Here is a 24,341-nt window from a genome sequence, read left to right as displayed (position 1 = left end):
GTATTAAGTAAGCATTTTTGTTCGATCAGGCAGACAAAACTCTGCTGTCTATTGGATTCGGTAACGGATATAGTCCTCACAAGTCTCGGAATGTAAGCATTTGTGTGTATGTGAATGTGAATGTATGTGAGGAAACCAGAGGAACTAGTTGCAACAGTAACCATGTGTTTGAGCCACCCGAACTGAGGATGTATCGAACGAGCGGCTATGGTTCCACACTCCAACTTTACACGACAGACCAGTAGAGAGGAGCCTTTGGCTGTCTCAGTGCAGGGCTTTTAAAACTCCCCAGGGTGACAGTGGTCCGTCTGCCTTCACACTCTGTCACAGCCCAGTCGATGGAGTGCCACTTCCTCCGGCCAACGTGGTTCTCCAACATGCTGCCCCCCTGACCGGTCTGTCATTAGATCACCTCTTCAAATCTGCAGAGACACTGGCCCTATTTTCATGATGTGACGATACCATCAGATTTCAGGTCTATTTTTATTGTACCTTCAACTGACTGACAGTGAAAAAGAGGAGCTGTGTGTTGCACTTCAAGGTCAACAAATCGTTTCCACATTAATTCAATCCCATTTTGTTGCCTTTAAAATTGACTAAAGTAAGCATATTTTTTATTTATTTTTTGGGCTTTTTATGGCCTTTAATCGACAGGACAGTTTGAAAACAGGAAAGGAGAAAGGAGGGATGACATGCGGCAAAGGGCCACGGGTCGGATTCGAACCTGGGACACTGTCAAGGACTGAGCCTACATGGGGCGCACACTCTACTGGGTGAGCTAGAGGTCACCCCAATGTAAGTATTTTCTGATCTGGCATCCCTATTGGCAGGACAGAAACAGAGAAGCTTTCAGAAATGACCAAACCACTTTATACGAGTGTTTTCTGATCTGCCACCTCCGTGGTTAAGTGCTGGATAACTTTAAGGAACTGAAATAACTTGATAAAAGTTAGAGAAAGTGGTCATAGACAGAAGAAACCGACACTGAAGGTAGGTAAGAGATGGAAGACAAACACCAGTCTCCTATATCAAAGTCAGACACTTTGTACATCCAGATCACTTTTAAGCTAAACTTAGGTTGTTTGATGTAAATGAAGAAAAAACATGTCAGTTTTAGTGAGTCAGCTAAAGTTAAAAGCTTAAAAACAATATTAAAAGAGACATGTGCCTCTTTGCTGATATATTTCTAAAAAGAGACGTTCAAGTGCAGAGCAAAAACAGCAGCATGATCTGTTATTTGTTCTTATATGAAATAATGTCTTCTACTGTTTATTTTTCTAACAATGTAGGACTCTAGCAGGACAATATAAAGTGTTAAGTGTGGTATTTATCTCGCCGCGTTTGTATCGGAAGATTGGTCTGATTCTTGAAATAAGCAAAGCCATTTAGTTTTCTTCTCATTAGACATTTAGGCAACCATGCAGTAGTCTACATCAACGACGTTCCACTTCCAGGATTGTTCAGGTGCCGCTGGAAATTCCGCCGGATGTGCCTCTTTTTAGGCCAGATGTCCCACACCTTCTGCTTTCTTTGTGTTAGCATTCTAAACTCCGATGGATTTATGAGGACTATGGTTAACTGCTCCTCAGATCTCTGCAGGGTAAACCTGTCTATTGGTATCTGTCCAATCTGAGTTTTCTGTTGCACGACTAAAACAACCTCTGAACGTACACGTTCCACCAAAACAAGTTCCTTACCGAGGCTATTTTGCAGAGGCACCGTCATTGTGCCCGGGGCTTATCTCTGCCCAAAACGATTGTGATTGGTTTAAAGAAATGCCAATAAACCAGAGCACGTTTTTCTCCCATCCCGAAATGCTGTGTGGACTAGCCAGACCCTCCTCCACAGCGCTGGAGGAAGGTCTGGCAATGCGAGACTAACCGTGCAGCAACCGTTGTTTCTTTTCAACTCTGGCTCAAAAAAAGGTTGATTGATATTTTACTAAGAAAACTCAAGAGCAGTTACCTTGAAACAAGTTCAAGGTAAGTGCCCTTGAGACCAGTGTAACTATGCAAGTTACAAATCAGTACAAGTTGATTTCAAGGTGTACTGAAGCCAAGAGCTAGGGAGACAAAATGCTAACAGATGCTGTTTGACAAAGGGCTTGTAGATACAAAATTTGCATCATTAAATTTGACACACACACACACACACAGCCAGTTGTTTACAAAATCTGCTGGGCCTAATGCGGAATTGGCCAATGGAAATGGGACATTTACGGAAATTGTTCTAACCAAAGAAAACAAACCGTAAGTGTGATCACACCCCCACAGTCCACTAATAATGATGGATCAATAGGGAGCAGAACTAAAGCACTGCACCGTAACAGTCTCGTCCGTGCAGCAGACTCAGGCCTGTAGACATAAACAAACCTATTTACATTGACAGGAGGAAACAGGTAGAGCAGGAAGGGCCGTCTCCCAGCAGACAAGATGAAGCTTAGTGTAGCAGGCAGCAGCCGGCAGTCAGCCCCACCTCCCTCTCGATTTTACAGCTTGTCACTTTAATCAGGAGCCTGGAGGGTCCTCATCCAGCTCCGCTAACGCTTACAGATGGCCTCTATAACTGGCAGTGAGGAAGAGGAGCTCAGCCGTGGTCCGGAGAGACTTCACTCACCAAAGACACAGCCAGTCCAGTCTGGGTGGACTTCTGTTTGGCCTGATATGGAAACCCAGTGTCACAGCCAGATAAGCACATTACTGCACTACACTCAAGTGTTTGCCAAGGGCACAAAGTAGATCAGAGCAGAGTTCTACGAGGCCAGTGTCCAGCAGCAAGAAAATGTCTAAGAGCCTTCACTCTTCAGCTCAACAGAAGGACCATTACTGTACATCACCTTCTGCCCGTTTTTGCGTTCATGTGTGCAGTGCTTCAATTTGTATTGACTGCTGTAATAGCTGGCTGTTAATTAGGGTTGAGTGATATGACAGATTCATTTCAAATAAAAACATGCTATAATCAAATACAAATTCAACACATATGGCTTTACATCATCCTAACTACACTATTTCCATAGCTTTAGAATGCATAAATCGTGTTTTACAAGGCTGCAAACTCGCCACTTTTCAAGTTATTGTAGACACACACAAACAAACGACATCTTGAGTCATGTTACCTCTGTAAAGTTATCACACTCGCATTCGCCTGGACCCACACGTCGGCTGCTATACCTTACTTACTACTTCTGTCTGTATATGAGAATTTGCGTCTGTACATGACATGATGCTATTTAATGAGGTCAATGGAGTTTCAGTGCCAGCCATCTTCAAGTGCAGCAGAGAGAAAGAGAGAAGTGGTCAAGGAAGAAAGTGGCATACACTGTAGCTACGTGGCATAGCTCTGTTTTAGGACTACACAGCCCTTCAGCAGGGACCAAAAGCACATAGGTGAAAAGACAGAAAATGATTAGGCCATTAGGGTTATTTTTTTCCCCCCAGAGCCCAAGGTTATGTTTTCATATAACTTGTTTTGTCCAACAAACAGTCCAAAACCCAAATTTAATTTACAATGACATAAAACAGCAAAAATAAAGCAGCAAATCCTGGGGTTGGCTCTAAGTTTCTTAACTATCATCTTTTTAATTTTTTACCACTTACGTTTGGAACTCATAACATACAGTAGCTTTAACAATAAATATCAATAACCTCGGAATCAGTATGTTTAGTATTCTGACTAGGGTTGCACAATTAATCTAGGGTTGTTGGTCGGCTCTCAAGTGTCACGCATTGATCGTGACAGTCACTCAATTCGGTCTTTTGTCACGCACTCCCGCCACACATTGTATTTCTTACGCGGAAAAACTATTTATAATATATTTAATATGCCGCAGCGCCCAAAATTTCTCTGGCGTGCCTGCCACTTATCAGCCAATCAAAAAAAAGAAAGGGGCTACACAATAGCCAATCAGAAAATAGCACTATTGTATCTGGGTAAGATTTAACGCAACAACCAATGAAAAAAAAAAGCATAGAGCAGCGTACAGACACTTCCCTAAACGTTCGCTCATTCAGAGACCAGAGACCCAAACGGGGCTCTGTGTCTCTCAGACGGTCTGAGATCTACCGCATCAGCAGATCAATCACGTAACGCACAGCAGACTATGGTGCAGGTAGATTATTTTCTGAAATATAGTGACTATCATAACTTTATTTTTCTCAAAATATCACGACTCCTCCAAATCTCAGAGAACACAGATATATTTTGAATGTGCACAAAGTTTTGAACATGAGCAGAAATCTGGCTCAAACTTAACAATATTACAGTCCAGGGGTTTATTAATAAATTAAAATGAATTAATGTATCATTGAGGTGAATAATTGTCATATGACATTTAGGGAGGTTACTTCCTCAACAAAAGATGCAAAAGAGAAGGGAAGAGTAAATGATGCCTAGGCGACGTGTGTGGTGACTCAGATATAATTAGAAAAGTTGATCTACAGGAGAAAAAATAGATGAAAGCAATACAGAATGCCTGAGAGCCTTACTGCAATATATTCCATTAGGTTTTTATATTTGGATTGCAATCTATGTTTCCCTTTACATGAAGATATTTCCATCATAAATTGAGGGGGGGGATGTAGAATGTCACTCTTGCCTGTCTTCAAAACTTGAGAGCCCTGTAATCGTGATTTTCTCCAAATCGCAATATGGACCAGTGCAATATCGAAATCGAAATCGCAAAAATGATCATCCTCTCCAATTTCGTGAATCAAATTGAAATCGCAATATCAGTCAAAATAATTGCAATTAATATATTTTCCTCATATTGTGCAGCCCTAATACAGACTAACCATAATCTGGACAAAGTGAACGGAACATGCACTTCTGGCAGATACACAAACATCTATACTCAGGCGTCAGATCAAAGAGCGTGTGCACTGTACAGCCAGTCTGGCTCTCTCTATTGGACAGTAGTTTGTTTAGTTATATGTGCAGTCCCCCTCACAGCAACACATTCTGCATCACTGGCAGCTGCTCAGAGGCTGCTGGGTTACAGCAAGGGACAACATTAAAAGGTACAAGAGAAGAATAACACATCAAAGTTTTCTGGCATCAGTTGCAGCCAATTAACTAAACACACAATTGGCTGACAAGATAAAAGCTTTTCACTGGCCATCACAAATCCTCCAGCTCTGTGATTTCTTCGGGCCGAGAAGATGCTGCTGACAGATCCACCCACCCATCCACCTACCAAGCAGGTGCGATTTTGTTTTTCCCCTTTGGCTTATTTTCATAAGCCTTCACATCTTAAGGCAAGGACCTACAGTATGCCGATTGTATTGTCCTGTAGTTGTATGTAAATAATAGTACATCTTTAAACTAGGGCTGTCAGCATTAACGCGTTAATCGCGATGCAATTAAGGGCCGAGCATAACGCATTCATTTTTTTTTTTTTTTTTAAATCGTATTAATCGCATGCTGCCATTTATTAATTTATTTTCACTTCACTCGGCTTTGCGTCATGCCTAACAGGCTACTATTTTGCCGTACTTCCTCGTAACACATCCTGCTGCTGCAGGAATAGCAACGCGGATTTCGGTGCCTCATTCCGGTGCCACTGATATGTCTGCACTTCTCTCTGATGCTCTGAAACAGACGTTACAGGCAACACAAACATTGCTGCATGTGACGCTAGTAAACACTATACTCGACAGCAGCTAGCGTTAGCCTACCGCTAGCTAGTAGCTGGATTAAACATGGTTACAATGCTGACAGCTAATGCTAAACGGTGTAAAGTTTGTCTGTATTTCACTGTAGAGGATTCAACACCGGGATGTAACAATCTGCAGCTACCCTTGTCGGACAAACACAGACGGTGCATTCAATGAAACTGGTAATTTACAGCCTCGTGGTGCATTAAAAGTTATTGTTAAATGCCCTTTTCCCATCTGGTGGTTGTTTTTGTCATTCAACAGCTATTTACTAGGGAAATAAGTTATTGTTATAGTTATTACATTATTATTAAATAATTTAATTTTGACCATATGGCCTTAGAAATAAGCAAGCCATTCTTTAATGTCACCAACTGTTTAGTATACTTCTTTTTTTTTTTACTTTCTTAAAAAGTATTAGTTCAGGCACTGGTACCGTTTTAAAAGTACCGCTTTAGCACCGGTATCCAAACCAAACAATACCCAACCCTAATATTGACTCTAGATTCAAATGTGTGACTAGATTAAATATATAATAAACAAATACAAATCTTAAAATCAAGTTCATAAAGTCATTTTCATTGCATTCATTTGATTCCCAATCAAGATACACTGGTAAGAATTGCTTTCCAGTGTTAATATGTACTTAAAAACTGTTCTGAAATGCAAAGAAATTTTAAAAAGAATTTTAATCATGTGATAAAATGTGATTAATCGCGATTAACTATAGAAATTCAATGATTAATCACGATTAAGAAAATTTAATCATTTGACAGCCCTACTTTAAACTTAACTCCAAAACCGAGGTACAAGGCACTGTACATGGGAAAATGAAGATAACAAGTAAAAGCAGGCAATTTAAAGCACAAAACAAACTAATATACAATAAAATAAAATTAAAGTAAACGGGGGGGAAAAAAAACACAAAAGACATTACAAATGGAGATATAAAAACTAGGGTGAACATTTAGCTTAAAAAAGATAAATTTTAAGTAGTGATTTAAAAGATGTTACAGAACCTGCAAGCCACACTACAAGAGCAAAGAAACCGTAAGACGAACTCTGCCTGAGGATCTGATCGAAAGACCGTTAATCTAAAATGCTAGGGCTGCAATTTGAACAGTTATTATCTAGTAAAGGTAGCTGACACGGGCCATTTGCGGCTGAGTGTCGGCACATTCGGCTGTGTTGTGGCACCTGATGCCCTAATGCCTGCCATATCTGGCTTGGTGTTGGTGCGTGTGAAGCTGTGGGGCAAGAGATTCAACCCAGATTTTAGTCATTTATGGGATTGCTCATGTTTGATTTTAATACAACTAAACTCCATAGTGACATTTATCCTCCTGGATAAACCGTGTCTCTAGTAGTGGAGTAAGTTAAATGAAAATGATGTGTGTTCAGGGCACCTGGGTAGCTCACCTGGTAGAGCAGGCAGCCATATATAGAGGTTTCGACTCTGCCCTGCGGCCCTTTGCTGCATGTCATTCCCCCTTTCATATCTTCAGCTGTCCTATATAAATAAAGGCCTAAAAAATGCCCAAAAAATTATCTTTAAAAAAGATTTTAAAAAAAATGATGTGTGTTCAAACAGAAAGCCTCAAACAAAGCTATTGCTGTATGTGGACTCCCCATCTAAATTACATACTGAACCATTAAATATATTTGCATTGCATATTGACAAACCCTCCCTTAAGGTATATTATGTACCACCGCTCAAACTGGAAGACTTGTTTTTTAGTTCTTCTTGCTTCAGCATTCAGTGTTGGTCGGCATTTTGTTCCGATCGATAAAAAAAGCTCAGTGGTAGCTCAGTGCCATGACATTAATAATTACATTATAGCACAAGAGGACATTTGTTTTATATTTCCCCCCCTCTCGTTTTTGTATTAATCTTTTCATTCGTCTCCGTAAACTACAAAATTTCAAAAAACGGAGAAAACACCACAACCTGGGAAGTAATCTCCCACTTAAATCCTTAAAAAACAGCTAGGCGGGAGCCCGGATAGCTCAGTTGGTAGAGCGGGCGCCCATATATAGAGGTTTACTCCTCAATGCAGCGGGCCTGCGTTCGACTCCAACCTGCGGCCTTTAGCTGCATGTCATTCCCCCCTCTCTCGCCCCTTTCATGTCTCCAGCTGTCCTAGCAAATAAAGGCCGAAAATGGCCAAAACGTTTTCTTAAAAAAAAAAAAAAAAAAAAAGCTACATGCTCATGCGGGGCAGTAGTTGCATTCATGCATGGTTAAAACCTAAAAAGGAAATATATGAGAACAAACTACATGCCAGTTCCTTCTTAATTTCCCCAGCATGTTAAGCATTCATGGTCATTTTTCTTTCTTTCTGATCGTGCAAGAAGCCAGTCAGTTTTATTTCCACACTTCCAGGCCTCCCAGTCATCTGTACATCCACACAAGAAGCCAGCCAGCCAGTCATCCATCCAGTACACAGCAGACTGTCCCTGAGGAGCTAGCCTGCTTTCGGCTGCTCAAGGCGGGTCTGCGGTGGAGAGTAAAGAGCAGACTGGACTACAGAACAGGGGGCTGGGTTGGAACTGAAGATAAAAAGGACTGAGGTATGACTGGAAGTTGAAAACAAACATACAGAAAACTCTCATAGATTCAAGGTAATGTTTAAAACAAAACACTGACGGCACTTAACCTTGACTACAGCTGAAGCAGAGATGTTGCAAGTCCAATGTACAGTTTTCAATCAAAGTAAAAATTGCAAAGAGCAACACACTCAGAAATGCAGCCGCAGATACGCTAACAGAAGTCACCAAATGAATAAGTAAACAAAAAAAGAAAGTTCAAGGCAAGTGGTACATTTAGAGCAAAAAGGAAGGAATGGTGAATAAGGTTTGGAAACTGGCAAAAGCTACAGAAAGTAAACGGTGTCCGTACAAAAAACAAAAAGGAGGAAGAGCGTTTGATGCACGTGAAGGAGACTGTGAGTGCATGTCAAGCAGCCTACAAACACAGCCGAGCTCTCAGCAAGCCTCTCCTAAATAGACTTGGTTCGCATTTGAAGAATCCCCCAGCTGTTGAAAAATTCATAAATCTGAATTGATAAAACATTGATGATTCAGTTCAAGTCTTCCTTCCCTTTGCAAGTAGATAACCTGACTGTAAACATTCAAAACCCTGTACGCTCTAATAAATTTGTGTAATGTGTCACATATCTAATGAGACCAGCTACAGATAACTTCCGAAAAGAGGGTGTGCTCACCTCGTTTGGCCTTTTAACAGAGCTGACAACTCTCTGTCACAAGTCATCAGACTGAGTGCAGTTTGATTATAGTAAAGAAGGATAGAGTTCGAAGAAATAAAGCCCATCCATCTGTGGGAGAGTCATCGGCTGTCACTTAAAGAACAATAATGCAGATGCAAAATCCAGCCAGAGGAATATTAGATTTGGGTTAGAGTAATGAACTTCCCTTTCAATTTCCTCCAGTAAGGCTGTGAAGCCAGTGTTGAACTGCATGCAGAGTTAAAAAGTGTGTGTGTGTGTGTGTGTGTGTGTGTGTGTGTGTGTGTGTGTGTGTGTGTGTGTGTGGGGTATGAAACAAGATTAGCACCATAAGAGATGGTACTTAAACTGACTGAATTCAAATTTGTTATGCTCATTTTGAGCTGCTGAATCAAACAAACAACATTTTGTAGAATAGATGAAGTTATAAAAAATAACTGAAAAATGCAATGTGTTAACGTAAAAAAAATTGCGTAATACGTGAATTTGCTGCTTTTCAAACATGAGAATTGTGGAATCGAGACTGGAAGCAGGGGCAAACAGCTAGCCAAGCTCCATCCAAAGTGGAAAAATACACCTTACAACAACTCTAGAGCTGTCATAATTACATTTTGGATCTTGTTTGTGTAACCTAAACATGAACAGAAAAGTAAAAATGGCAATTTGTGGTTTTACTAGGACTTACGTGTTATTATAAAGCCCACTGCTTTTCTTGGCAAGCATTGAAGCGCTAGGATTGGCCAGGCATCCATGCACGCACATTTAGGTCCAACCCCCTGACCATTGTGCTCCCGGAACCCTAGTCTCGCTTTGCCAGACCATCCACACGCTGCGGAGCGGAGGAGGGTCTGGCTAGTCCACACAGCATTTCGGGATGGGAGAAAAACGCACGGAGCCGCTGCAAAATAGTCGTGCGAGAGAAAACTCAGATTGGACAGATAGTCTAGCTAGTTGTCTGGATTTACCCTGCAGAGATCTGAGGAGCAGTTAACCATAGTCCTCATAAATCCACCAGAGTTTAGAATTATAACACAAAGAAAGCGGAAGGTAACGGACATCAGCGTAAAGACATGCATCCAGCAGAATTTTCTGCAGCACAGGAGCAATCCTGGAAGTGGAACATCAAGGATATAGACTACCGGAACCCTAACACTCGAGGTCAATGCCTAACCTCAACTATCTGCCTAACCAGTCAGCTGCTACACAGGGCGTGTCTTGCCAAGAAAAGCAGTGGGATTCATAATAAAGCAGGCGTTACATGTCGGAACCAATTCTTAGTGCACAAAAGCCAGCCGCAGCCTCCTAAAGTCTAGACATTCCAGAGAGGTTGCCAGGATTTGGTACTGTACAGAGACCAAAACCAGAGCACAGACTATATGTGGCAATCAACATACTAGGCTTTCTATTGTTCTATATGGCAGGGTTAATGAAGGCTTTAAGACTGAACACAAGGGCTACTTTGTGTGCAGCTGGTCTTCTGTCAAAGTGTAGATTTTCTGACTGAAATATGGTAACTGAAAAATGTAAAAAAAATAAATAAACAAGGTTCACTCTCTGTTGCATTAATTAAATCTTGATTTGTCACTTTTAAGTAAATGACATAGCAAAAAGTCAAATTCAATAATAATCACATTAAATTCCAACCAGTGCCTTACAAATACATTTCTAAATGAATTTCTTTAAAAAGTAAGCCTAAATTCACTGAGATTTCATATAAGCTCAAGAAATTCAAATGTGTGCTGCTCAACTGCATTCCCTGTGGGCACTTATCTCATTCTATATTGTGAGGATTTGTGTGTGTGTGTGTGTGTGTGTGTGTGTGTGTGTGTGTGTGTGTGTGTGTGTGTGTGTGCGCATGCATGCGTTTTGTTAACAACTCTCTAGGCCGAGATCCTATCCATAATCTGCTCCAACCCCCACAGCTCTACACAATCCTCCTCTGCTGTGGGCATGTTTTAACACCACAGCTGGCAGTCTGTGCTTCAAACCACTCACACTGTACATATACAGCATGAATCCACAAACACACACACACACACACACACACACACACACACACACACACAAAGAATACAAACGGGCACAGGGGAAATAGGTGGAATTGAGATATGTGCTAATTTAGTTGAGTGCTGAGTGCTTTGAGGTGCCATATCAGTTTCTCTCAGGCATCCGGTAGGCCCACTGCTGGGAGTGTGGCTCACTCTGAGGGACCACGCAACTGTACAGCCGGGGCCCTTGTAGAGATCCAAGAGAGCTCGAACAGACAACGCCCCCCGATCGCAACTCAGCGAAGCTAAAATACCTGCTCACTCTACCCGTACCGCTCCGCCTGACAAACAGCCGATAACTGGATCCTAGAGTGGCACAGCACTAGCCAGCAGGCTCGCCAGCCAGCAAGCTTCCATCCTGTCGTCAGCACTGCTTACACAGCTATTTATCTCAATTAGCCATGCTCTGCATACTTGAAAAATATGATGTCGAGATAAGGATAACAGCGTCCGTTAGTACTGTCCTCCTTATATTTGTGATAAATCATCCCCTGAGAGTTCTAAACTACCATGTCGTTAAATGTTAAATAAAGCAACAAATCGGCAAATAACCTCATCATCACACAGTCATGTTTATGGCAGGCTCCTTAATCATTCTCTCACAGCCACAAGCTGACAGCCACAGCCAAGGAGTTTACCTCCGCATGAGCCCTGCTGCATTTCTTTCTCCTTTAAAGAGAGAGAGAGAGAGAGAGAGAGAGAGAGAGAGAGAGAGAGAGAGAGAGCGAGAGCGAGAGCGAGAGCGAGCGAGAGCGAGCGAGAGAGCGAGAGCGAGCGAGAGAGCGAGAGCGAGAGAGAGAGGTGAGAAAAGAACGATGGCGTTGGAGCAAACACGTGGTGCAGCGTGGGCAGCGTGCAGAGCAAAGCGGGGAGATACGATCAGGACAGGACATACGTGGAGGTGACACACAGAGAGATAATACAACCAAAGGTCACCCAAGGGTGCCTTGCTTCTCGCCCAGAAAACATCTCTGTCACAGCCCAGTGGCACCACAGCAAACACCTGCAACGATCAATCATTACATATTACATGTTACATATGCATGAGTGGGTATATTTGACATTAAACACATTGCTTAGGGGCCATGATATGAGAACGACCAAGATTCAAAACTCATAACCCTTCTCTGTACTTTGTCAGAGGTGTAATACATGTCACTCCTTCTTGGGATTGTTTCAATCATGCAGCTGAATCAAAGTAAAGAAATAAAACACGGATGTGACAACAGAACATGAAGCAAGGAGGTGCCGCTGGAAAGGTTTCACTGTGAAGCTGCATGCAGTCACAGGATGTAGTCAGATGTGTTTGAGTAGCTGTAAATAAAAAGGTTAAAGTAACTTCTTGTTACCAGACCAGAGTAGGGTATTAGGGGAAAATATCCATACAGGACATATATACACATATACTGTGTGTGTGTGTGTGTGTGTGTATTATATATATATATATATATATATATATATATGTGTGTGTGTGTGTGTGTGTGTGTGTGTGTGTGTGTGTGTGTGATAAAGGGAGTGAAAACCAAAAATCAGCCAAGGGTTAATAGGATATAAAGCGATTATGTGATCGCATAATTCAATGCATAATCAGCCAAAGTCCGCATATTTATGCGGGGCCCGCATTTTTTCAAATACGCCACACTTTCGCCGCATAATATGCAGATTTCCACGCAAAATATGCGGGGCTTGCATGATTTCATAATCTCCGCATTTTCGTTGCAAAAAAGTCATATATCTTAGCAGAAAGTTGAAAAATTTTACTTCACACAAGAGCAGCCACTTTCCCCTGTTGCCATGGGAACGTTATGAAGGGACGTTATGAAGTGACGTTATGAAGTGACGTTATGAAGTGACGTTATGAAGTGACGTTATGAAGTGACGTTATGAAGTGACGTTATCAAGTGACGTTATGAAGTGACGTTATGAAGTGACGTGAACATCATCGAATGAACGATGAAGCCATGATGAAACCGCAGTTTTTGCAAGTTGCAAAATTGAATCTTTTGAAAATGGTGAAATATGCCTGACACAACTTCCAAAAGTCCAGGATGATGACTTCAAATGTCTTGTTTTGATCAAGTGACTGAACTCAAAAGGAGTTTGCAGTGATCTAAAACACAGAAAATCAGATGAACCCTACAAATGAGAAGCTGGTTTGAAATTCTGGCGTTTTTTTTAGCTTAATTGACAACTCTAGATTAATGAATGCCTCTATTGACAGTATTAGAAAATGTGCCTGTTAACCAAAGTGTCATCGAGCAAGGCATTTTGACATGTGGGAAGACACAAACATTGGATGTAATTTAAGAACATAAACAGGTCAAGAGTCCAAGAAGGTCAACTGACTCTGGAATATTGAACATTGGTTTTGTTTATCAGTGTTATTACATTACACTGATTGATGCGATTACCATGCTGATAACAAATGTTCAGGGTCCGATTTGCAGCATACACAAGCAGTCAACACTGAAACTATATATCCCTTGTTTAATCTCATATCATATTGCCGTCAGAGTATCTAGGAAATGTATCAAACATCTCCCTATAGTGCAGCCCTACTCGCAGCTGTGTCAGTATCTGAAAACAGCCCTGTCGGTGAACGAACACACTAATACTTCTCTAAAAAAAGGAAAGACAAGACAAAGCAAGACAAGCTGTTCCCTCCCTCTTTCATCTAAGCAAATGGAGCATAAATTCACACAGAGGCAAAGCAGAAAAGAGGCAACTCATCAAATACAGGCGACTGGAAATGCAAACTAGCTGCTGATTGTGGAACAATATCTCTAGGTGTACTCTCAACTTGCGTCAGCGACAGATTATTCACACGGGACTCCGGTTGGAGAGGAAGCTACCGGGTTTAGTGACTCTGACTGTGTTGGGGTTGATTATGAAGTCAGAAACGATGAATTATTAAAATAAATGGCACTCCAGATGTTTCCCCTGTCTTCATGACAAACGCTATCTTCTCTCAAGCATGGAGATGCAAGCTGAGCGTAACACGAGCTTGAAAAATCTCTGTGGCCTTCCTTTCTCTTGTGTGTGTGAGAGAGAGGCATTATTTGGTGCGGTTTCCTTTCTCGGGAGGGTACTGTCACTGTGATACATTTGCAGCCCTAAGTCGTTTGGCATTGTAAAGTTAAAGCTTTATTGTTAATAAACTGCTGGTATGAGGCTGGCTGGTACTACATATCCTGTAAAGTTTTGTTATACCTTTTTTAGGCTCCATTTAGGCAGGTTTTGCTCTGTTCTGGTGCTGAAAGAATTAGTTGATTAATCATTAGCTGATCAACAGAAATCTAGGATACTCAACTGATAATCATTAAGTCAGTTGCTGAGCAGAAATGTCAAATATTTGTATATTCCAGCTTCTCAAATGTCACATGTTCTGCTATTTTTCCATTTTTATTTAAATTGCATAGTTGTAGGGTGGCAGCATTTAAAAGAATGTCCTCTCCTCCTCTGCCCCGCCCCCTCCTCCCCAGGATCAATGTTGCTAGACGCTAGTCTTACATAGACATTAGCACAGCGGAGTAGCTAACGTTAGATGCTGGCAATGTTGACAGCCACAAAAGCCTGTGCTCACGCGGAGCTCTGACAACCACCCTATCTTGGCTTAAAGGACAATTCCGGCGCAAAATGAACCTAGGGGTTAATAACATTTATACCATGGTCTGGGTGAATACTCTATTCTGATTGGCTGCAGAGTGTCCATAAAAAAGTGATGTAGGACACCTACTAAAGGATTTGCTTTACTTTACTGTTCTAAATGAATGCGCTACATTAAATCAAATAGGAAATGTGGATCTGTTATTTCCAACTCGTATTCTGAACACCACAGGATGGCGCTAACACACAAGCTGCAAGAAGTAAGTTATACTTCCCCTCTGGACTGACTTTGTGTCACAGCGAATAATGTTGTCTCACATCCCGTTCGCTGTTCAGGTCGCTACTTCAGGCTGCGGGCGACAGTAACATTACACATCCGGGATAAAATTGTTCGTAAAAGTTGTTATATTGTTTTGGGGACAATGACATGGCTGGAAAGCTAGCTTGTCTTGTTGTTCAACATACTGTCAAATAATTTTTACTGATTGCCAACTGTACACAATGTTATTGACTTTGGATCTTGCTAGCATAGCGTTAGCTTTCTGGCTTGTAGCTAAACTGAAGGGTTCTACCAGCTGAGCGGACTATAAATATTTCCCGTTGCTAAGGGAGGCAAGTCGTATCTAAGGTCTTTCCTATTTCCTGGAGGAGTTGATAACGTTTACATTGCATAAGAACCTTATAGGATGGGAATGATTGTTCCAGGTATTAGTCAAACCGTCAGGCGTAACCAGGGAAACAGAGTTATTGTTTGGATAAACTTTAGATTTCGATTGTAAAACAAATTAAAATATAAACTAATGTTTTAAAAAATATGTTATTTGGCAAGCAACCATGGTATAAGCAGGTTAATGCCCTTCGAGGTGTCTATTGTCAGGTATTAATGGACTTCATCGTCCATTAATACCTGACAATGGACACCTCGTCGGGCATTAACCCGTACATGTACCGAGTCGAACGTTCTCTGGGACATGTTTTCATGCTAATCAAATGTGTCTCTAGCTTTAAACAAGCTACCGCAAACTGGTGGTTAGCCTCTAACGCTAGCTTTCGGGGCACATGGTAAAAGATATATTATAAAGACAGTAGCGTTCATGTTTACCCACATGTAACCATGAACGCTACTGTCTTTATAATCTATCTTTTTATTAACTGTCTGTACACTTACAAAGTTCTCAATGCTTTGGTTTACATGTAGAGAACCTCATTATACTACCGTTTAAGTGTGGTGCTATTTTGAGCATTGTTAGTGGTATAAAATAGCGATTTACCATGTGCCCCAAAAGCTAGCGTTAACAGCTAACCACCGGTTTGCGGTAGCTTGTTTAAAGCTAGAGACGCATTCGATAAGTATGAAAACATGTCCCAGAGAGTTATTAACCCCTAGGTTCATTTTGCGCTGGAATTGTCCTTTAAAATTACGGCAACAAACGCTAAAACATTATAACCTCCCCGTCCTCTCTACCCCACTGACAGACACACTTTCTCGGACTGAAATTATGGCAACAGACGCTAAAAACACCACTACTTCGCCGTCCTCCCTCCCCAACTGACAGACACACCTTCTCAGCTTAAAATTCCGGAAACTGCAGCTAAAAACACCACTACCTTGCTGTCCTCTCTACCCCACTGACAGACACTTCCTCAGCTTGAAATTACGGAAACAACCGCTAAAAACAGCGCAAACTCACGGTCCTCTCTACCGATTTACAGCCACCCTTTGTTAGCTTAAAATTACTCACCGTTTGTCGGCTACGGCCGCTGAACAGGCTACACGTTGTAAACAGCCGTGGCCCGCTTGCCTGGTCCTCCGGTAACGTTAGCAGCAGGGTTAGAATTACGTGGGAGTCAGTGGGAGCTAAGCTCCCATAGAGAGAGGATGAGCTCCCATGAAAGCAGTAAAATCATACACCTGTGGGGGTCTCTAAAAATCTTCAGCACCATTATTTAAATCACAAATAAAGCACTTTTCCAAAACACACGGAGCTCTGAAGCAGACCTGTGCATCACTTAGTGTCCACTCTCACTGTAAAAATAGATGAGCAGCGCGCCTTCCGTCCGTAGTCTGTGCAGCTTCAGGTTTGTAATGGACGCGCTCTGCTGTGGAGATGCTGCGGCAGATGTGTCACGTTTGTGCTCCGTGTCATTCTGCTACTTCCCTAAACTTTGTCTCATTCAGAGACCAGTCTCAAACGGGGCTCTGAGTCTGTCAGAAGGTCTGAGATCAATCACGTAATGCACAGCAGACTATGGTGCAGGTAGATTATTTTCTGAAATATAGTGACTTTATTCTTGTAATAGCCTATTATCACTTTATTTTTCTCAAAATATCACGACTCCTCCAAATCACAGAGAGCACAGATGGGATATATTTTGAATGTGCACAAAGTTTTGAACATGAGCAGTAATCTTGCTCAAACACATCTGAAATATTACAGTACAGGGCTTTATTAATCCATTAAAATGAATTCATGTATCATTGAGGTGAATAATTGTCATATGCACATTTAAGGAGGTTACTTCCTCAACAAAAGACGCAAAAGAGGAGGGAGGAGTAAATGATGCCTATAGGCTACATGTGTGCTGATTCAGATATAATTAGAAAAGTCGATCTACAGGAGAATAAATAGCAATACAGAATGCCTGAGAGCCTTATTGTAATATATTCCATTATGTTTTTATATTTGGATTGTAATCTATGTTTCCCTTTACATAAAGATATAGTTGATACCAACACACAGGTAAAAACACAGACATTCCGTCACAGAACGGAAATTTCCTTACCTTAATATCTGATGACATATTGTGGTAATTTTTGGATTTAATACAGTAAATATATTACATATTGCATCTTTAACGGTTTACACTGGAAAATGGGGGAAATACCTGAGCTTTATGGAAGGCTCCTGTAAGGCCATGTACTGTGGAGAGACGTATGCAATGCGCTCACAGGGTTATCATATATACAGTACATAATATGTTTATTTGGTTTACAATTTGTTGTCTATTTTTTTGTTATTTTACTGTATTACATTTTGTATAGGCAAGCATTGATGGCGAGTGGGGGGTTTAGACGGGGAGGTGATGTATTCATGTCGTGAATTTTTAATTTTTTTTAATGCATAAATGTTTTCAACTCAATTTCCCGTTGGAAATCAATAAAATCGTATCTTACATCTTTACAAATTGACTAACTGTGGGCTTTGAGCAGTTGTTGTACAAAACAACCAATTTGAAAATGTCACCTTATGATCAACATGTTTGTGAGATCTAATTAACAAACTTGTGTTTTATTAATAGAACTTGATTGGAGAAGCTCTCTGACACATTGTTTTCAGATTCAGATTTTTCAAGAACATGGTTACCCACAGTTCCAGACCACATTTGAACCATTATTGTACCACAGAAATGTGTTTATAGTAGGGCAAAATTAACGCATTAATAAAAAGTTAACGCAAATTCTTTTTAATGCCCCTACTTTTTTTGGACGAGTGATTAACGCACGAACACTCTGTGATTGGGGTCTTGGGTCGCTCCGTAGTTTGGGAAATCCGGAAGCGATGCAGCAGTAACGCTGTGGATAGGTAGCAGAAACAAACCTCCTTGAGCAGAAATGGGTAAAGAAAAGGATCTTTTGAATGCCAAGTTCAGTTTCAAAGCCCTTCCAGATGGTTCTCTCGACAAGACTAAAGTTATTTGCATGTACTGTCGATGTGAATTGAGTTACCACCGGAGTATGTCCAGTCTCAAATACCATTTGCTGGCCAAACATACGGCTGATAAAGAGAACCCCTTCTTCCCCTCGCCAAAGGTAGGCCACACTTACAATTACATTGTTACATTTAGCTGACCAATGTACTTGTAAAATGTATCTGTTGCTGTAAAGCACGAGGTCCATTGTTGTGTGTTGAGCTGCTTAAAAATAATGGGATGTTTAGTTAACCTTTACAAGTGTAAAATGTATTAACTAGTAATGTTACATTCAGGTCAATATGCCCATCTGTTGCTTGATGGGCTTGAGTTTGCCATTTTATGTATATACTTTCAGCATATTTTCTTAACATACCTTTGAGGTTATTCTGGAGAATATTCTAGACAGTATTTGTCATTGTTTTGGACTGTTGCAATAATCATAAAGATTTGCATAAAGCAAGGATATCTGTCCGCTCCCATGTCGATAAGTGCATTAAAAACAAAAAAACAAAAAAAAAAAAAAAAAAACGCGATTAAATATTTTAATCGATTGACAGCCCTAATTTATAATAAAAAAACACGTTACCCATGTCACCAGTACCTTATCTTTTTATGTTTTTACTTAATCATTAATATTGTGAAATTATTTTTGTTTTATTAATTTAACGTCAATTATTTCGACACAGAGTCAAATTGCTTTTACCTTAAAAAAAGAGGACTGTTGCCTGTGAGGTGATAGTATCAAATACATGCTGGGGTGTTTATACTCTGGCATACAGTCATGCTTTGTCCCATAGAACTCCAAGGGCACATTTAGCTGATGAAACTGAGGATGAGGTGGAAATGCAGCTCCAAGAGACTAGGTATTTCAGACTGTAATTAATGCTAGCGTAGGTGGAGAAAAATCACTACCAAGCATTTGAAAAATGACTCACATTCAGTCACACAATGCACCCCTAAAGTTTGTAAATTATAAATCAACTTATTGGATGAGCACATACCTCTCTTTCATATTCATACTTATTGGCTGCTTTAGGAGCAAACAACAATTCAAATTCATTTAGCAACAGGACTGAATAAGCCTCCTCTGTTTCCATCAAATACCCTTTCACTTTTCAGCTCTCGTCTTGCTTCAGACACAACTGTAAGACATGAAAAGCTTGCAGTCAAGAAGAGCAGCAGCATCTCTAACTGTGGTTTGCTATGCTTCTTCCTCCCAGACTAAAACAAAATGACGGCTCACCTTGTGATGCAATCAGCGCTCACATTTTTTATTTCTAAACCCTGCGTCCTTTGATCCTTCACTGGAGAGTTTTTCTGTTTGCTCCTTCCAAGTGCTGATGATTTTAACACTTTACCAGGTACAGTACCCATACTGTTATGAACAACCAAATGATGTTTTTTCTGACCAGCCACTGATGACTTAGACCTTCTTTCACATACCACAAAACAAGTAAAAAGCAGAAACGTCGTCCACAAATGCTGCAGACAGACTGAAGACACTCAGCAATTAAATGTCGAGAGTTTATCTAAATCCAACCAGTAGTCCAATGCTTTCGAAGTTCTAGATTTTGACATGAGATTGCGGTTACTGTGCCAAAATGTATCATCCACCCAACTTCCATTTAAGTCACACCAATCATGTCTGAGTTACAGATTTGGAACTTTAGTTACAGATTTTCAGCCCAAGTTCATATCTGAAATGCTGAATTTTTATTTGAATCAAAATTAAATCTACAGTATGATTAATATTTCATAATTTCAAATATGTCCTCATGGAAGGAAAGCAATGTTCTTACTGATGTTTTAAAATTAAAAGTTAAGTTCAAAGAGAATATTTTTAATGGATATGAAGGAATTGAATGGATTCAGGGAAAAAAACAATTACCTTCTTGGAAACTAAGAATGCTTCTTAGTGGACTGCTGATATTAAAAGATCCAAGTTATACAATCAGTCTTGCAAATGATTTTCCAAGAAAATTACACATGAATGCAAGACTGCTTAGCAAACTAGCCAGAAACGGCAAATGCTGAGTGAAGACTTTCCAGTGGCTTCAAACTGGCCTGACTGCAAACTGCCAGCAGATAAAGATGGCAGGAGTGGAAGAGGTACTGAAATGCTTTACTTAGATAAGAGTGGTAAAACCACAACAAAAAAACTATTACAAGTAAAAGTCCTGAATAAACAAACACATAACGTTGCACTGACTTCTATCTAAATAAAATTACTAACAGATTATGTTCCGAGCCCATCCTAAGGATCTGTATCGGGGCCCGATCCAGGCATATTTTAAATCGATCAGTATCGGCTAAAATAAAGCAGATCAAATATGAGTAAAAGTGGTTAAAGTGCTCGCGGCAGCCGGTGTCTGTACTGGTCAAAGACAGTGAGTGAAGAAACCTCCACTCTGTAACACAACTCCACAATTGCAAGATTCATTCAGTCAGTCATTCATGCTTGCTAGCAGCTAAATGTACAAGCTGCCCCAAAAAAAAAAAATCAGCCCTGCCTTTCTCAGAATGGTACCATGGGTCATGGTATTCATAAATTACAACAGATTATTAGAGGGGGGGGGGGGACGCACAGAGACAAAGGAGCAATACCTTAATACTATTTTATGACTTAATATAAATAGCACATTCAGCAAACTGCAGCCCTTTTTCTGTGTGGTTAATGTTTCACATCCAATACATTTTTAATCTTTTTGATGACCCCTCCAATATTTCATTTAGCACCACCAACATAAGGTCAGAATTTCCGATTCTACACACAAAATCACAAAATCTAATATGTAGATTACCATAACATTCTCCACACAGTGATAAATTGGCATTGCCAATAGTATCTATGGATAAATATATTTGTATATATTAAATGACTAAAAATGCCAGTACAAAAATGCCAAGATTATTCTTGTGAGTTCGTCCACCAGAGAGCACTGACATTATGTTTAAACTACAGTATAAAATCCCTTATGTTGTCTTTGTTATGCTATGACAAAAAAACATATATTGGCTTTGCATTTTGGACACACCAAGCTTTTATCTAGCTCCACCATCAGGACAAAATTCCAACTCTGATACTCATATTCTTGTTTGGGCAACATTTTCCAATGCCCTTTTTAATGGCATCCCATCCATTTTAAACACCAACCGTCAACAAACACATACATATGCACACACACACCCCTCTAAGCTAAGAGTGACACTGTGACTACCATGGACACTAAGGTGCATAACAGGGTGACGCATTAGTCTGGCAAACCAGCAAATGTTAGCTAACGTCTAACAAATCCATACCTGTCAACCTCACTGTAATGAAAACGAGAAGTGTGAGTTGTGTGTGAAACTCTTTTGTAAGACCCAGCAGTTGTGAAACTTTTTCCAACCCCAGAGGCATGTGAAGTTTCATTTGCACTTGAAACATGAAAATCTGCCAATCTGATTGGTCTGGCAAGGTGTTCACATGGCAACAGTGATATGCTCAGCGTTCACTCCGGCATGTTACATGCTTTAGCTTGAGTTTAAATGTTGTCAGTGACACCTTGTGCCTTGAAGCTGCCACGGCTGCATCTTGTGCTACGGTAAATTACCAGCAAAGTGCAGCCAGGATGGTGTCAGATTGGTCTTGGTAACCAGCTTGTTGGTGTTGACAGTTAATCCATGAAGTACCATCACCACATCGTGGGAGATGAGCCCAGTTCTGCTTAATTCCAACATAATTTTTTCAAAATGGGTAAGGATATATTATTAAGAACGTTCATATATTTTTGTGCTTTTGAAGAATACACACACATATATACATACACATACACACATATACATATATACATACATACTATGGCATGCCATTTAGGAAATTATTATATATATATGTGAAGTTTGAATATATTGAATAAACCTTGAATATATATTGAATGAAAGTCTGAATATATTGAATGAACCTTGAATATATATTGAATGAAAGTCTGAATATATTGAATGAATGTCTGAATATATTGTATGAACCTTGAATATATATTGAATGAAAGTCTGAATATATTGAATGAATGTCTGAATATATTGAATGAACCTTGAATATATATTGAATGAAAGTCTGAATATATTGAATGAACCTTGAATATATATTGAATGAAAGTCTGAATATATTGAATGAACCTTGAATATATATTGAATGAAAGTCTGAATATATTGAATGAACCTTGAATATATTGAATGAAAGTCTGAATATATTGAATGAATGTCTGAATATATTGAATGAATCTTGAATATATTGAATGAACCTTGAATATATTGAATGAACCTTGAATATACTGAATGAAAGTCTGAATATATTGAATTAAGTCTAAATATATTAAATGAAATCTTGAGAGTCCTCAATGCCTGTCATCAAAGGAGTACCCTTCTGATTTCCCTGTCTACACAAAATGGCATCGGCTGAAATAGTCCAATACTTTAGGGAACTGGAATCTTTTTTTGCAACAGCTGGTCATACGCCAAACGACACAAACAGTTTGGAAATTAAATCACGTCACCTTGAGGATCATATTTCCATTATTGCGACATTCTTGGTGCTTATGAGCAATCCTGTTCCACACAATGTTGCTGAAAGAACATTATGCATCATTCTTGAAGGAATTTATGAGTGTCTTTGGGAGATGTTGGCAGAAGTAACACTTCAAATGGAAGCGCATGGTATGGACACACATTCTGCATCTCGGGTAGGAAGACCGAGGTAAGTGATATAAATGGAAACAACTGTAATGATGCTGAAGTTGGCTCACAGCGACCAATTTGGCATTTGAAGGAAACATAGGCAGTAACTTACATTGCTGAGCCACTGATCCTCCTTTTTTTTAACTTGTTAGACATTTTAGTTAAACTATTAATGATGTCTGAAACACTTTTATAGATTTGTAAAAGCTTTATTATGATAAAGAGAGATTTGACTGTTTTCTTTTCACATGTAGACAACATTGAACCAGGTCAGTTCTAAAACCATTATACCTTATCAAATCAGGACCAAATTATCCCGGAGAGGCTATAGATTTTTTAAACACATTTCCAGATCTGTAAAAGTGTATTTAGAGATAAACTTTCAATTTAATTTCCCTGTAACTGCCAAATGGGAAGCTTTGAATTGGAAGCCAACTTCAGCGTTGAACAAATGTATGGGGATGGAGGTTGTTGCAGGCCAGGAATATACTTTTGATTATATTTTCTTTTTTTAGTACATATTACAATCAAGAAACTGCTAAGGTTATTAATACAAGGTGTTGTATGCAGTGGTGGGAAGTAATTATATTTAGAACTGTAACAAAGTAGCCTACAAATTGGACCAAATAGGCCTACTCGACTTCACTACAATATTTTCATTTCTGGCTACTTTATACCTGTACTCCACTACGTCAAAAGAATGTACTCATGTAAATGTACATGATTACAGTCGACCACTGAATATACTGTAAAATCAGCCATTCACTCACATTTCTTTTTTTTTTCTTTATTAAGGTACAACATACCAGCTGTTCAGCTTACTCACATGCGGGATTTAGGATTTAGCTGGATGGCCATATCTCGAATGCTGTCTGTAAACATTCGAACACTGTACAACCACAGGACACATCTCGGTTTAGTGGACTATGGGAGTTTTACCAACATTTCAAATGATGATCTTGACCATCTTATTACTCAGGTTCTTAGTCAAACCCCTGGCTCAGGAGAGACCTACATCACTGGTAGTTTGAGAGGGAGAGGGATTAGAGTTCAGAGATGGCGAGTGCGAGAGCAATTAAGAATACTAGATCCCGTGGGAAGAGCCTTAAGAGGACGAAGGGCAATACAAAGGAGGGTCTACAATGTCTCTGTCCCAAATCAAGTGTGGTATGTATTGTTTTGTAAATTTTATTAACATTAGTCATTACTGCCTAGATTGTGAATGAAGCAAATCAGAAAGATTGATGTACTGATTTAGGAAAAACAAAACAATGTCAAATAAATAAAATACATATATGGAACGTAGGACAGCAAAGCCAAATAACTTCAATTTTGATGAGCAATCAAGTGTTTCAAAATAATAACATTTCTTCTTATTCCAG

The 24,341-nt window shown here is 39.9% G+C and overlaps 1 protein-coding gene across 1 annotated transcript in view; it reads right to left on the bottom strand.

Annotated features, from left to right (window-relative positions):
• Positions 1-24,341, bottom strand: part of LOC116067214 (protein kinase C-binding protein NELL1) — a 319,826-nt gene that overhangs the window by 263,248 nt on the left and 32,237 nt on the right. The window lies entirely within an intron of this gene.

The sequence above is a fragment of the Sander lucioperca genome, chromosome 3, assembly GCF_008315115.2.
Source record: "Sander lucioperca isolate FBNREF2018 chromosome 3, SLUC_FBN_1.2, whole genome shotgun sequence".
In the NCBI taxonomy this organism is placed as follows: domain Eukaryota; kingdom Metazoa; phylum Chordata; class Actinopteri; order Perciformes; family Percidae; genus Sander; species Sander lucioperca.
The sequence above is the reverse complement of the archived record's forward strand: the minus strand, read 5'-3'. Positions and strand labels throughout refer to the sequence as shown.